Consider the following 13,907-nt stretch of genomic DNA (forward strand, 5'->3'; position numbering starts at 1 on the left):
AAAGGTGTCTTCATGCATAAAGTCCATGCTAATAGCATAGAAATGTCTCACATGGTCGTGAGGGTCACCATTTCCATCATATTTTTCATACTTAGGAACATCTATATCCTTAGAAAATGGTAGCATTTATAGACCCCTATCAAATGGAAGAGCGCAAATTGATTACACAAATGATGTCTTAGGTCGCACTTTTGAAGTTTGCAGTTGTGTAAATTGTTTTCTTAGTTCTTGTATTTCTTCCCTTAAGATTTCAGCCTCAGTGGGCTCTCATTTTGGGATAATATGTTCAACATTAAAACCTTGAGGGAGTTTACATCCCCTAGCTGCCATGTATCGGAAGTATTGTTCTCCATTTTCCTCTAAAGCTCTGAGCATTAGTTTTTGGGCGAAGCCATCTTGTTGAAATTTGATCACATCTTCGCTAGTTACTTCTTCATCACTATCATGATGAGATGGTTTAGGTGAAGGACATGAGCCAGCGGCAGCTCTAGGAGTCCTTGGAGGCATGTGATTACCATCATTATTTTCAAAGGGATTTCGAGGACAAGTTCCTTTATATCCTTCGTAGCGTGCTTGATTGTCAGTTTTAGCTTGTTGATTTTCTCTCTCCGTAGCGTATATAGCCTCCAAAGTCTTTTGGGTTTCACGTGCTTGTTCTTCTAAGTGATGTTTAATTTCATCGGGATGCACCATAGTGACTATACCACTCGTACCCTCGGGTGTCTCAAAGGGTGTACCAAATGGATTTTCAAAACTATAAAGTGGGTTGTGTCGAATGTTAGCTATTAGTGTTTGATCAAATTTGAGGTTCTTATCACAAGGTTGTTTGCGAGGACATTTGGGTGGTGTTTACAATTGTTTGAAAATGAAAGGCGTGTGGCTACCATTACCACCTTGATATCTAGTTGTGACCGGCATGTAAAGAGTTTTCTTTGTTTAGTAGGACAAGAAGAGCGAGCTGAATTTGAAGCTTTTACGATCAGGACTAGTCACTTGTCAAAACGTGATTAGATGGCTTGTCAAACAGTGGTCCTTCAAGAGGGATCCACATCATTTTTAGAATAACACAAAACTTTTACTACTTTAAGTGTATAGATATTCAACCCTGCTCCTCCATCTATCAAGAAACATTTGACTTTAACATTGTGGACAAAGACTTTGAGGTGGAGGGGATCATTGTGGTTGGGTTTGTCTTTAGGAATGTCCCAAGGGGAAAAAGTGATATGTTGTGATGTAGATATGTTCCCAACCATGGCTTGGAACTGGGAAACATCAATGCTATCTGGGATGACTGACTCTTTAAGGGCTTGATCCAAGATCTTCTGATGTTGGGGAGATGCACGCAGTAGGTCCAAAATGGATATTTGTGTAGGGGTTTTGCCGAGCTATTCAACGAGGCTATAATCAGATGAAGTAGGAGTAGTAGGTCTAGATGGGGCTCCAGCTAGTGTGATCTTGGCATGACATGTATTGATAGTGCAATGAGGGTCTTCAGCCTTCAATGCGAATGTGGATATGTAGAAATAAGACTCATTAAAGCAATTGATTGTGTAGTCATAGCCAGTGCATGTGTAATTCACATTACCTTGTGAGTTTGAGTTTGAACTTGAGAGTTTCTCTTTGTTATGATTACCCAAAGGATCTTTGAAAATGGTGTGATCAGAGTTGGATGCTAATAGTGATGGTTCAACTATGATGACACCATCATCAATAAGGTCTTGTATTGCATGTTTCAATTGAAAGCATGATGAAGTCTTGTATCCTTTAGTGTGATGGTAATCACAATACTTTTTGTCATCCCACCAATCTGCTTTAGTTAATGGTTCTTCTTTGATTGGGGGTAGTTGTAGGAAGTTATTACTTAATAACTATTGCAATGCAGTCTAAAGAGGTATCCCCAATGGTGTGAATTTTCTATCCTTGGTTCTAGGATGTCTTTTGTCTTATGTGGAAGTCTTAGTTTTCTATTGTTGAGGTGTTATTTGATTAGGAGTTTGTGAATTTGTAGGGTTTGCACCTTTCAAAGTCAATTGAGGTTGTGTTGTGCTAATCGTACAGGCATCCACAATGCCATCATTAGTCACATTCTTGTTTTTGGAGAAAAAAAATTTCTTTTCATTAGATGAGTTGGTGTTTGTGTTATCTTAAGGATTCTGTAATGCCCCGCTCGGAGATCCTTGGAAAAAAGGATTCAAATCAAACCAAGATTTTTTTTTTTTTACAAGTATGAATGCACAAGACAACATCATACAGGGATCACAAAGATTGCAACGGAAGACTTCAACACCATCCTGGCAACCAACGAATCTCCAAATGCCACTACCCAACTGACACAACCAAACAAAAGCCAACAACCACCACAACAAGATGAGGGCACAAGAAATGACCACTCATCAACAAAACACCAAGCTGGGGTGACATGCAGAATCTCAAAATTTTGCTAAGCTTGAAATCCCGAAGCCTTGAAAATTGGCTAAGTCTGGATTTCTGAAGCCCTGATATTTCCTACAATCCATAACTTATCTCCGAGAGGTCTGAAACCTATCTCAAACGATTTGTCGCATATATTAAAATATTATATTTTAAACCCCAAGAGACTAAACCAGAAACACGAAAACAAAATTTCAAGAGAAACTGATAGAATTCAAAATGCAACAGCATAGGGTCGAAGAACGCCCAAAAGGGTATCCAAAACCACTCTCACAAAGATAGGATCATCAAGAAAAGTGCCCGCTGATGGCATGCGCGAGTTTTTCACAAAAACCATGCGACAGTTTTTACTAAGGGAGGGCGACACTTCTCCCTTACTGCGTGTGACACTTCTCAAGAAGGCGTACGATACTGGAAAAGTATCACGGAAAATTTCTCATAAAGTCATGCGACACTCTTCTAGTGTCGTACAACAATTCTCCAGTAATGCGTGTGACACTTTATAGTATCTTACGACATTCTTTCTATGGGCATGCAATACTTTATCAGTGTTGCACAATGCTGAACAAATGTCGCTCATAGAAAGTAAAAACACTTCCAAAACTCAAAAATGGGGAAAAACTGACAAAAGAACCTCCACATCAGGGAGTACTGGATCCACGAAGGCTCAAGGAATGAACACTCGAGCACAAGAACAACACATAAAGGAGAACATCTATCCATCTAAACTACAACAGCAAAGAACACACTAAAATAAACATCGCAGAGAACAAAAGCAACATCGCAATGTACAGAAATACATCTCAAGAACAAAACAACCAAACTAAGTGCGTAGTTTCTCCCAACCATCAATAGCATCATAAGACCATCGTGGATCCTAGCCATCCCCTGCGCATAATATCCCAAGCCACCGACCAAATTGTCATTACTGTCGTTATAGGGATATCACTACTAAAAACATGCAACAATATAAGCATAAGGAAATCTAACATGCTACTAGTAAAGCATAAGATAATCCTACAGTAGATAACATCTCCTATTACATGCTAAACAACAATAAGCAACAGATATACGACTAAATCAAATAACTTCATCTAATCATATGTTAAACATCATGATAAGGGAATGCGTCAAGTAAACTAACATCATCTAAACATGATATTGAAGCATTCCAATGAAAGCATAAATCACAAGAAAGCATACTCTAAAACTCGAAGTACCAAGTGAAGACATCCAGCAATGGTCGCACTAGGACAAAAGATCATCTCTGTACATTGATCCCTAGCAGTGGTAAAGGTAGCTATGCCTCCCAACCACGTGGCACCCATAGGTCCACACCCGCCGTGCTGATAGAGATAATGATCCAACCACAAACACTCATAAAGCACAACATCCAAGGCTAACACTTACGCTAGACAGTATGATGGCTGCAACCAAGAACCTAAGACAATGCAAGGAGTACAGGTCCTGGTCAGACACTCAAAAGGCTACTAAGTAGGGGCTGACATCATGGAGAGTCTCTTGGCATCCAAAAGCCCAAGCTAGTATAGGCAGCTACTCTTCTCGACAGAAGGCGCACAACCTAGGGTAGCAACTCTTCATGACAGAAGGTGCACAACCTAGGGCAGCTACTCTTCTCAACAGAAGGCGCACAACCTAGGGTAGCTACTCTTCTCAACAGAAGGCACACAACCCACACATTTTAATTATCTTGTATTTATTACCACCCAAAGTTTTAATTTAATTATCACTTATATAAAACTTCTTTTGCCAACCGGGGAATAGTCACCAGGTTGTAGGATAGAAGCCCCTCCATATGCTACCCTACCCTACCCATGCTCATCCTATGACAAGTTCCCATGGGCATGCATACTCCCATCCCAACCCCAATGATCATAACTTTCGAAAGTACCACAGAAGATCGAGCCTCGCAAGTCACTCGACAAATGTATATGGATGTACTTGTGTGTGGCGCACCACCATCACGAAGATCATAACACAAGGACAGGAATTAGAACACAATGCAAAGAAAACACCCAACTGAAAGCAACACAAGAAGGATGGATTCTACATGAATCCCAAGCCAATAAAATCATACATCATGAAATCACTCAACCGGCCTCAATCCGAGAGTATGGATTCTACACGAACCCCAATGATGTAACAAGACCAAACATTGTGAACTCACTCAACTGGCCTCAATTCGAGAGTATGGATTGTACACGAATCCTAGCATTTACAAACAAAAGAAAAGGTCTAAAAGAAATAATAACAAGTATAACATCACTCAACCGAACACAATGTCGGGAGTACGGATGCAACACGCATCCCAATGTAACATAAAAGTGCAAAAGTTGTCTGAATGATATCCAAATAGATCATCCAAGTCCACAACCCACATTGTGCCAAGAAAACCCAAGAAAATAGGGTAGCACGCAAAACGAGGTAAAAATCTCAAATTTTGGAAAAACTTCAAAATTAAAACCCATTTGGCCTTTGGGTTCAAAAATCCTAAAAATCCAAAAATAAATGGAATCGAACACCGTATGCAAAAATGGCTAGCATAACGGCGTAAAATCCCAAACCCTCATCCCAAAAAATAGGGAAATGTTCATACCCGCCCAACCAGGTAGAACTAACATACAGAAATGGAGGAGAACACTAGTTCTCAACCTCCAAACAAATGGCTACCAAAAACAGAAGCTGAAACAGAGCAAAAACAATAAAACGAGAAAGCCCTACCTCACAGCCAAAAGGGCAAAATGAGAATCTGAACCATAAAATAAATATCTCGCAGAAGTAGCTAAAAATTGCGAAAATCCAAGGTTTCCCCAAGTTGGATCCAATGAGCCCGACCTCGCTACGATCCCACGCCCGTAGCTCCCACAACGAACAAAACAGTAAATCCTCCTGAAGAGGATTTTTGGGTTTTACTCTCCAACTTTCCAATTTGAAAGTGAGAAGTGAGGAATTAAATTCCTTTTTGGATACTTATTCACTTTTCGGGTGAATATTCACTTTTGCGACAATGCAAAACTCTAAATGCACAGACACGCTTACTGGTCTAATCACATAATGCAAATGAGTTTGGATTTAATAATCACCAAAAGGTTTAAATTAAACATTTTAATAAAGGATACATCGACCATACAAGGACGACATTGGTAAAATATAAAAGGTTGAATCACTAACTCCATGTGCCACTGCTAGGGATATAAATCCTACACAGTAAATAACATGATCAAGTGCAATTGCATATAATAAAATAGCCAAAGCAATAAATGTATTAAATCACCTAATCTAACCATTTATTTAATTATATTAAAATAATCTATTTACATCACTCATGTTTGCAAAAGGCATAACAACGTAGTAATGAAGTAAATAACCATAGCATTAAATCCATCATATAACAAAATCAGAGGTATGTCCAAATACCAAATAACCAGATAACATCATAAAACACACTGTCATCTCAAAATGGCATCATCATGCAATATGATTAACTGAACAGCATAGTAGTCTAGTATCTATGATACTGGAATCAAAGAGTAACATTTGACCCTCAAGTCATCTCAAATGTAAAACATAACATGAGTAACAAATATCTCTCTAATCAAAAATATAACAAGGTAGATGTTCGCAGCACATAACCAAAGAATCCAACCAGAATAATCCATTTCTAATCATTAATGTATTTAATAAGGCACTTAAAACACATAAACGAACACAGTCATAAATAGGACTAACCACTTCTATAGGAACCTAGTCCAGTGTAGCATGGTAATAGTACACAGTGCAATCTCTGCACACATCTCAGGGTAATCATAGAACAACCTCATGATACCACATTGATCTTGGTAACCACTGGCACAAACCTCAGTGAACCAAAAATCACATCATAATCTCAAAGATTAGTCAAAAGAATAATCAATGAAACTAATAAAGAAACATAAATCCAAACACCTCAACGGTGTAGACCACTCAGGGTCACAATCATGATCCATCACAACAAAAGATCATCAAGGTTGCATCCATCAGGATGACTTACAAAAGCCAAATGGGAGAGGCACTACATCATCCCCCCCAAAGACTAGGCTTACTCCTGGAAGCCTACAATCCAAGAATAGAAACCAAACACACCAAGAAAAAAATCAAAAGCGAGCAATAGGAATGACTCAACAACTCTGTACAAGTCAAACCCAAATCACTCCGACATTCTCCAACCATCACGTTAACCCCCAAATAGGTTAACCATGAGAGAATGGGTGTCACACAGACACAAGGTCCTCCAACAAGGAACCTTCTATGCGCTAGGAAAAACCAACTAGCCATAAAAACAACAATATAAGGTAAGGAACAAGCCACTCTACCTTGTCAGTAGGTGCCCAACTACAACATGCACCAACCACATGACCACAAAACTAGGTCAAAACACTAAGCTCTTCCAACAAAAGTTAGAAACATGGGGAATAACCATCCCAAACTCCCAAGAATACTATCATGTCACACATGATCATTCTGGAATCCATGTAAACTCACCCTTAGAACAAAGAGGATGAAAGTTTACCAACAAAAGGACACACTCCAAAAGACTACTCACCACCAAGCGTAGGAGCACGACATCTCACCACGGCACAAAAGCTCAACTACCACTGGAAACTAGGGTAACACAACCCAACCAGACAAGATATCACCTTTCCACAAGGTTCAAAGACTTTCGTCAGTGGACACAATCATCAAATGTCTGCATACCAACTCACGAGATGGTAACATGTGTCCAATGATACCATGTCCCTCTAGCACCATGCTAGGAAAACTACACCCAAACTACTGCTAAACTCAATCTCCAACCTCAAGTCAACGGTTAAAGAGAAAACTTGATTGAGACAATCCACATGAAGATATAAGCTTAGGGAGAAGGATACTATAGAGTATTAGGACTGAGAGGGAGTCTCTCTCTCAACCTCTACACTAACCAGTCCATGATGCGTTAGGAAACTCAAAATTTCACCAACCATCAACATACTCACCTAAAAACACTAACTGAGCTAGTGGCATAACCACACTAGCCTACTCTCACAAGAGAGAAAAGGATACAGAGGTGCGCCCAAGACAACGTCCAAAAAGGAGAATCTAGACTCATCAAAGAACTGAGTCACTCCCAAAAGACAAGGCAACATCAACCCTGAGCAAGGAATGCTCACAAACCACACTACACCACACAAGGGTGGTTCAGTGCAATAGGGAACACAAAAAACCAAGCACGAACTCCAAAAAGTACCTAGTAGATTATAAATACAAGATAACTCTTCCATTATGAATAACATAAGGAGTTAAACTTCTCCAATGGCCATAAATACGATATGTCATGATTGAAATGGCCTCTACTCAAAAAGATACTTGGAACATCAATCAGCAACTCCAAAAGCCATAGCTTTCATGTGTGGACTCAGATTGAATCCATTTGAAAAGCGTCAAAAAGATATCGACAAGGACTACAACATGAAGAAGCTAAAAGAGACCTAAGATCTATGATCTGAACCACCACTCAAATCAAAACAACAAAGACAAAACCAACAGCCTTGGTCACCAAGACAAGGAACAGACAAAATGTCCAAATCCACACAAGAGCACACATGCCCAAAACAACATAAGGCATGGAATGAAAGGTAAATCACACATTGACACCATCATTTCTTTTCTTTCATAAATTCATTAATTAAGCATAACATAAGCACTAATGCATAATGAACTGAAAGATTTCAAGAAAGGGTCCAAGAGTCACCATAAAACAAGTACATATCTTTCAATTTCTTTCAAAATAACATTCCATTTACTCATCATTCAAACCATCCAATTACATTAACACTTAAAATCTATCAGACACACTAGCATGTTCTCCATGATATTATCCCTTGTACGTACTACCAGAGGTTCGAGATGAACATGATAGAGTCACAACACACATCTGGGCAGCAGTAAAACACATTTAGAATAGTCATCATGAAACAAAATAAAAATCCCAAATGGGAGAATTGCCGATTCCAATAGTAAGTACCAAAAAGAGCTCATTTCAACAATAAGTCAAATGTGACAACTGCCACAAAGAGAGCGATAGATAAAATTTGATGACTACTCCAAGAGAGGAAAATACTAAAAACCAATGCTAGCCCAACAACATGAGGAAAGTACCTCCAGCCAAATAAAATAAGGCATCAAAAAAATCACATTACAAGTGATGACTGAGTACAGTCACACAAGAGGGATAAATCACCACACAATGCTAAGGAATACATCATCCTAGCATCGTTAAAGAACACACTCACACACATCAAACAATATACCATCAGTAATCTCATGCATATGCAGAAAGCAATAATTTCCATGCAATGCAACATTTAAATATCCATCAAATTAATACAGTTTTACATAAGCTTAAGAACAATCGGATTGGGGACTTAAGTCATTAACCCAAGGATATAATGCAAAACTACTACTTTGCAATGATTCACAATAAACACTCATTTTCAATGAAAGGAACCATTTCATCATTATAACAACAAAATAAAGAATCACAATAAGATTAATTCATTTACTTACAACAAGGAGAAAGCAAGGAACAAAGCACCTAACTCCACAAGGAGAAACAAAGAGGCTCTCAAAGCCAACACATGGACACCAATCAGTGGTTCCATCCAAAAAGGGTCACACAAGAAACCAACCAACCAAGGCACATAGATTTTGCTAACAAAACCAGGAAGACTCACTTCCCTTTCCACACACTATGCTAGTTGCCTCTACTGGACAAGCAAGTCCATCACAAGTAGATACCAAAGCAACAAGATCACGAGTTCTCACCAAGACACTCGCACTCAACCAAAGCAACAACAACTACATGGGCAACATAAACACAGAGATCCCAATGTTTGAACATGGGCTTTGATACCACATGTAATGCCCCGCCCAGAGATCCTTAGAAACAAGGATTCAAATTAAGCCAAGATATTATTTTTTTTACAAGTATGAATGCACAAGACAACATCATACAGGGATCACAAAGACCGCAATAGAAGACTTCAACACCATCCTGGCAACCAACGAATCTCCGAATGCCACTACCCAACTAACACACCCAAACAAAAGCCAACAACCACCACAACAAGATGAGGGCACAAGAAATGACCACTCATCAACAAAACACCAAGCTGGGGTAACATGCAGAATCTCAAAATTTGGCTAAGCCTGAAATCCTAAAGCCCTGAAAATTGGCTAAGTCTAGATTTTTGAAGCCCTGAAATTTCCTAGAATCCATAACTTATCTCTGAGAGGTCTAAAACCTATCTCAAACGATTTGTCGCATATATTAAAATATATCTTCAGTATAAGAAATATACATCAACTTATACTTAAACAATATATTTTAAACCCCAAGAGATTAAACCAGAAACACGAAAAATTGATTTCAAGAGAAATCGACAGAATTCAAAATGCAACAGCATAGGGTCAAAGAACGCCCAAAAAGGGTATCCAAAACCACTCTCACAAAAATCGGATCACCAGGAAAAGTGCCCGCTGATGGCACGCGCAGGTTTTTCACAAAAATTGTGCGACACTTTTTACTAAGGGAGGGTGACACTTCTCCCTTACTGCGTGTGACACTTCTCAAGAAGGCGTACGATACTGGAAAAGTATCGCGCGACATTTCTCATAAAGCCATGCGACACTCTTCCAGTGTCATACGACACTTCTCCAGTAATGCATGCGACACTTTATAGTATCATACAACATTCTTTCTATGGGCATGTGATACTTTATCAGTGTTACACAATGCTGAAATTGTTGTTGATAAATTGTGTGTAAGTCAAGTGGGTTCACATGGGACTTCATATTAGCAATGTTGGATGTTTGCCCCACTTGAGGTTGTTGTCATTGTGGTCGATGTTGTTGTTGATATGTGGGATGTGTGTTAAGTTTATGTAGACATGGTTGCACCTTGGAAGTGTTGAGTCCTTGTACCACTGTAGGTTTTTGTTGTCGTGGGGTTTGACTAAGTCCTTGAGAATTAAATGTCATGTTTGGATTGTTGTTTTGGTACCGTTGTGTGTTAGATGTTCCTGCTTGTGACATCATATTGACTTGACTATGAGATGTGTCCCTATTGGCAATGGGTGTAATGTCCATAACACTTTTCCTTTGTGTGTCCATAGGGATGGTTGCACTTGATGTTTCACATGTTGTACTTATGAGAGGCTCCATAGCATTTTATGTCATAGAAATTTGGTAAAGTTAGGAGCAAAGGTGTACTTTGTTGATTTGCCTCTAGAGAATGTATGTTTGGCATCCCTAGAGCACAAGTCCCTTTAGGTGCATCTTGTTGTTGCATCATGTGACTAAAATCAGGTCTTAATGTCCTTTTTGGGTGTTTAGGAATTTGTGGTATTTCGTCGAACAAGGGGTTGACATTGATGTGTTCAAATGTACTTTGGAGGATTTCGATAGTTTATTCTTGATGGGACCTTATAGGTGCCATTATCATGTTTGGAAACTCCAAAGGTTGTTTTCCCTTATCTATGTCCAAATTGATCTTGGGTTGTATGCTTTCAATAGTTGTGTTGGTTTGATGTTTGAACTTCAGTCCTTCCACGTTTGGGTTCAATTTGACAATTTCTTGGGCTGCCAAAAGTTTGAAGTTTTTATAGAATTTTGTGTTGACATGCTCTAGCCATTTCTTTATCAGTGATGCCATAGTTAGTATCAGAGTCATCACTAAGGTGTATATTACCTTGTTGTATGTTTGATGTGTTATAGTTGAAGGTACTTGTGTTAGGTTGGCTAAATTTGAACGAATGTGATTGTTCATCCTCAGGTGTGGTTGGCACACTTCCTCCTCCTAGTGGTATTGGCATGAATATAGGTTCAAAGTCTAGACTCTATTGAACCATCCCATGTGTGGGGGAAGCGTTTGGAGGAAATCTCATGGTAGGTGCATTGTTTGAGGTTTGTGGTGTCATAGCTTGATTATGAGGATCTTGTGGATACATGTTCAAGGGGTCTACTAGTAACGGTTGTGATGCCTTGATCTTCTTCAAAGGTTTTTTGGGTTTTCTTGCTCCTTCTCTATCTTAGATGAGGTTTTGGTTGTGCTTGTGCCTCAAAAAAAAAAGGTTGATAGTGTTCCTCAAGTATTTGAGCTAATTGCGTCCTAGTAAGTGTTGGCATGATACCTAAGAAATCAAATACAATGGAAATTTTGAGTGTTTTGAGTGATTTAGAGTGGTGGATATGCAAGATATGAGTGTTTTTGAGATTTTTAAGTGTTTAGGAATGTTATGAAATGTGGGGAAATGCTAAATGAATTATGGTTTTGATGTGCAAAGTGCAAATGTCCTAGGGATTTTATGCAAATGCAAATGCAATGTAATGTTTTGAGGGTATGCAAAATGAAGGTTAGGGTTATGTTTTGAACTTGGTAATGAAACTAAAGTTAGGTGTATGTAGGGTAGACTATGCAAAGGATGGTTTCCAAGGGTTGACAATGACGTTTAGGATATGCAAAATGAGGGTAAATGATCAAGAAGGCGATTTGGTTGATGGGTAATCTAATAGGGTTTGGTAGTGAGAATGATACCAAGGTTTGGACCATGAAAGATGAAGGGGATATACCACTAGGGTAAGTCAAAATGACATTTGGGGATGCTAGGGATATGATTATTCTATGACAAGGGTATATGGAAAGTTTTGAACTTAGGTAAAACCTTTTAGAAAGTATTTTGTCTAGGAGTTTAACCTTGTGATAAAGGACTTTGGATCTTGACCAAAAATTGATAAAAGACAAAAATATCAAATTGATAAAAGATGAAAAGGTCAAATATATCAAGAAATAGATAGATTTTGACCCAAAAAAATGATAAGAAAAGATAAAAAGACTATTCAAGATCCATTATCCATCAACACTAGGAGATAGTCTAAGACTCATACTTTGTTTAAATTTTTGACTAAATTCAAAGGTTTCGGGGGTTCAAAATGATGTTTTGGGGGCTTGAAATGGTGGTGATGCTGATTGTATGTGTGATATGGACAATGCTTATGATGCAAAATGGGGTTTTGGGTGCAAGATATAGTTTTGGGTCAAGTGTAGAATGGGGAGGTGCAGAGGCTCCTAGATGCAATTTTGGAGTCCTAAAGTGCAATTCAGAGGCCAAAAATGGTCATGTGGATACCCAAGTGCACCCTAACAGTGCCAAGTGTGCTAAAACAATACCAACTACATAATTGACATACTTAGAGCCAGTTTGGGCATAGTTGGTAGTTTCCAGGTGCAGTTGGTAAGCTAGGAAGAATGTTTGCTGATTTTGAAGGGTATGGTTACCAAATTGATATGCCAGGAAGCTAAGATGCTAGGGTTGATGTTAGGATGAGTTGGGAGATGCAAAATAGAGTTTATCACCTATAGAATGATGTCTGAATTGAAGGTGATCAAGACAAGGTGATGTAGAACACAGATCTGGGCAAGCTAATGCAAGGGGAGCTAATTGGTTTCCTAAAGACACAATTAAAGCCCCAAAATGTTATTTGAAACCCAAAACTAGGTCTAAATACCACCAAGTGAACCAAGATAGTGTATACTACATCAATGACATAGTTGGTAGTTTTTGGGCGCAGTTGGTAGTTTTTGGGCGTAGTTGGTAAACTAGGTTGAAACCAAGGCAATTCTGGGACCTATGACTTCCAAATTGATATCACAGAGAGGTAAATAGTAGGGGACAATATTAACACTAGTATGAATGTTCAAAATGATGGTTAGGACACCCAAAATTATGGATAAAGTAGCCAAGATGATGAATAGGTATGTAAAGATGCAAGGTGGTGAATGCAAAGTACTGATTTTGAGATGGGAATGCAAAAGACTAAGGGAGGTAAACTGAACCGAAACGGATGCAATATGAAAGGTAATAGATGCTAAATGAGGAGTAAGAGGTGTAATATGAAGTCAATATGATGCACAAATGAGGCCTATACTAGGGTGAATGAAAGTGAAGTCTATGCAAGTGTGAGATCTACGTTTTTCCAAGCACGTTTAGGAGCACAAGTCGCCATGTTTTCCAAGGATTGAGTGTGTTGAACCAAAGTTTGCAAAGTTTGATAAAGGTTGAAATGTTTTTGCAATGTGTGATGTTTTGACAAGTTCAAATGATATCCAAGGTGTAAATTTAAAAGTTTTTCTTTTATCTTGATTATGTTTTACACACACAAAAGACACATTAAGACAAGAATAGTTGTTGTTAAAAGTTAACAAACACACCACAACCTAGGCTTTTAGGACTGTATCCACTAAATTCCTACTTGAACTAAATTTTAGCCATGCTTATCCAAAGTAGACAACCTAGGATCTTAGCACCACAGGCTCCCCCTTACAGGGCACTCACTTCTCAGGGCTACCAAGATCGGCTTCCCAAGGGGCATGACTTCCCAAG

This window comes from Cupressus sempervirens, chromosome 11 (assembly GCF_028749045.1).
Source record: "Cupressus sempervirens isolate cs-2001-9-10 chromosome 11, ASM2874904v1, whole genome shotgun sequence".
In the NCBI taxonomy this organism is placed as follows: Eukaryota; Viridiplantae; Streptophyta; class Pinopsida; order Cupressales; family Cupressaceae; genus Cupressus; species Cupressus sempervirens.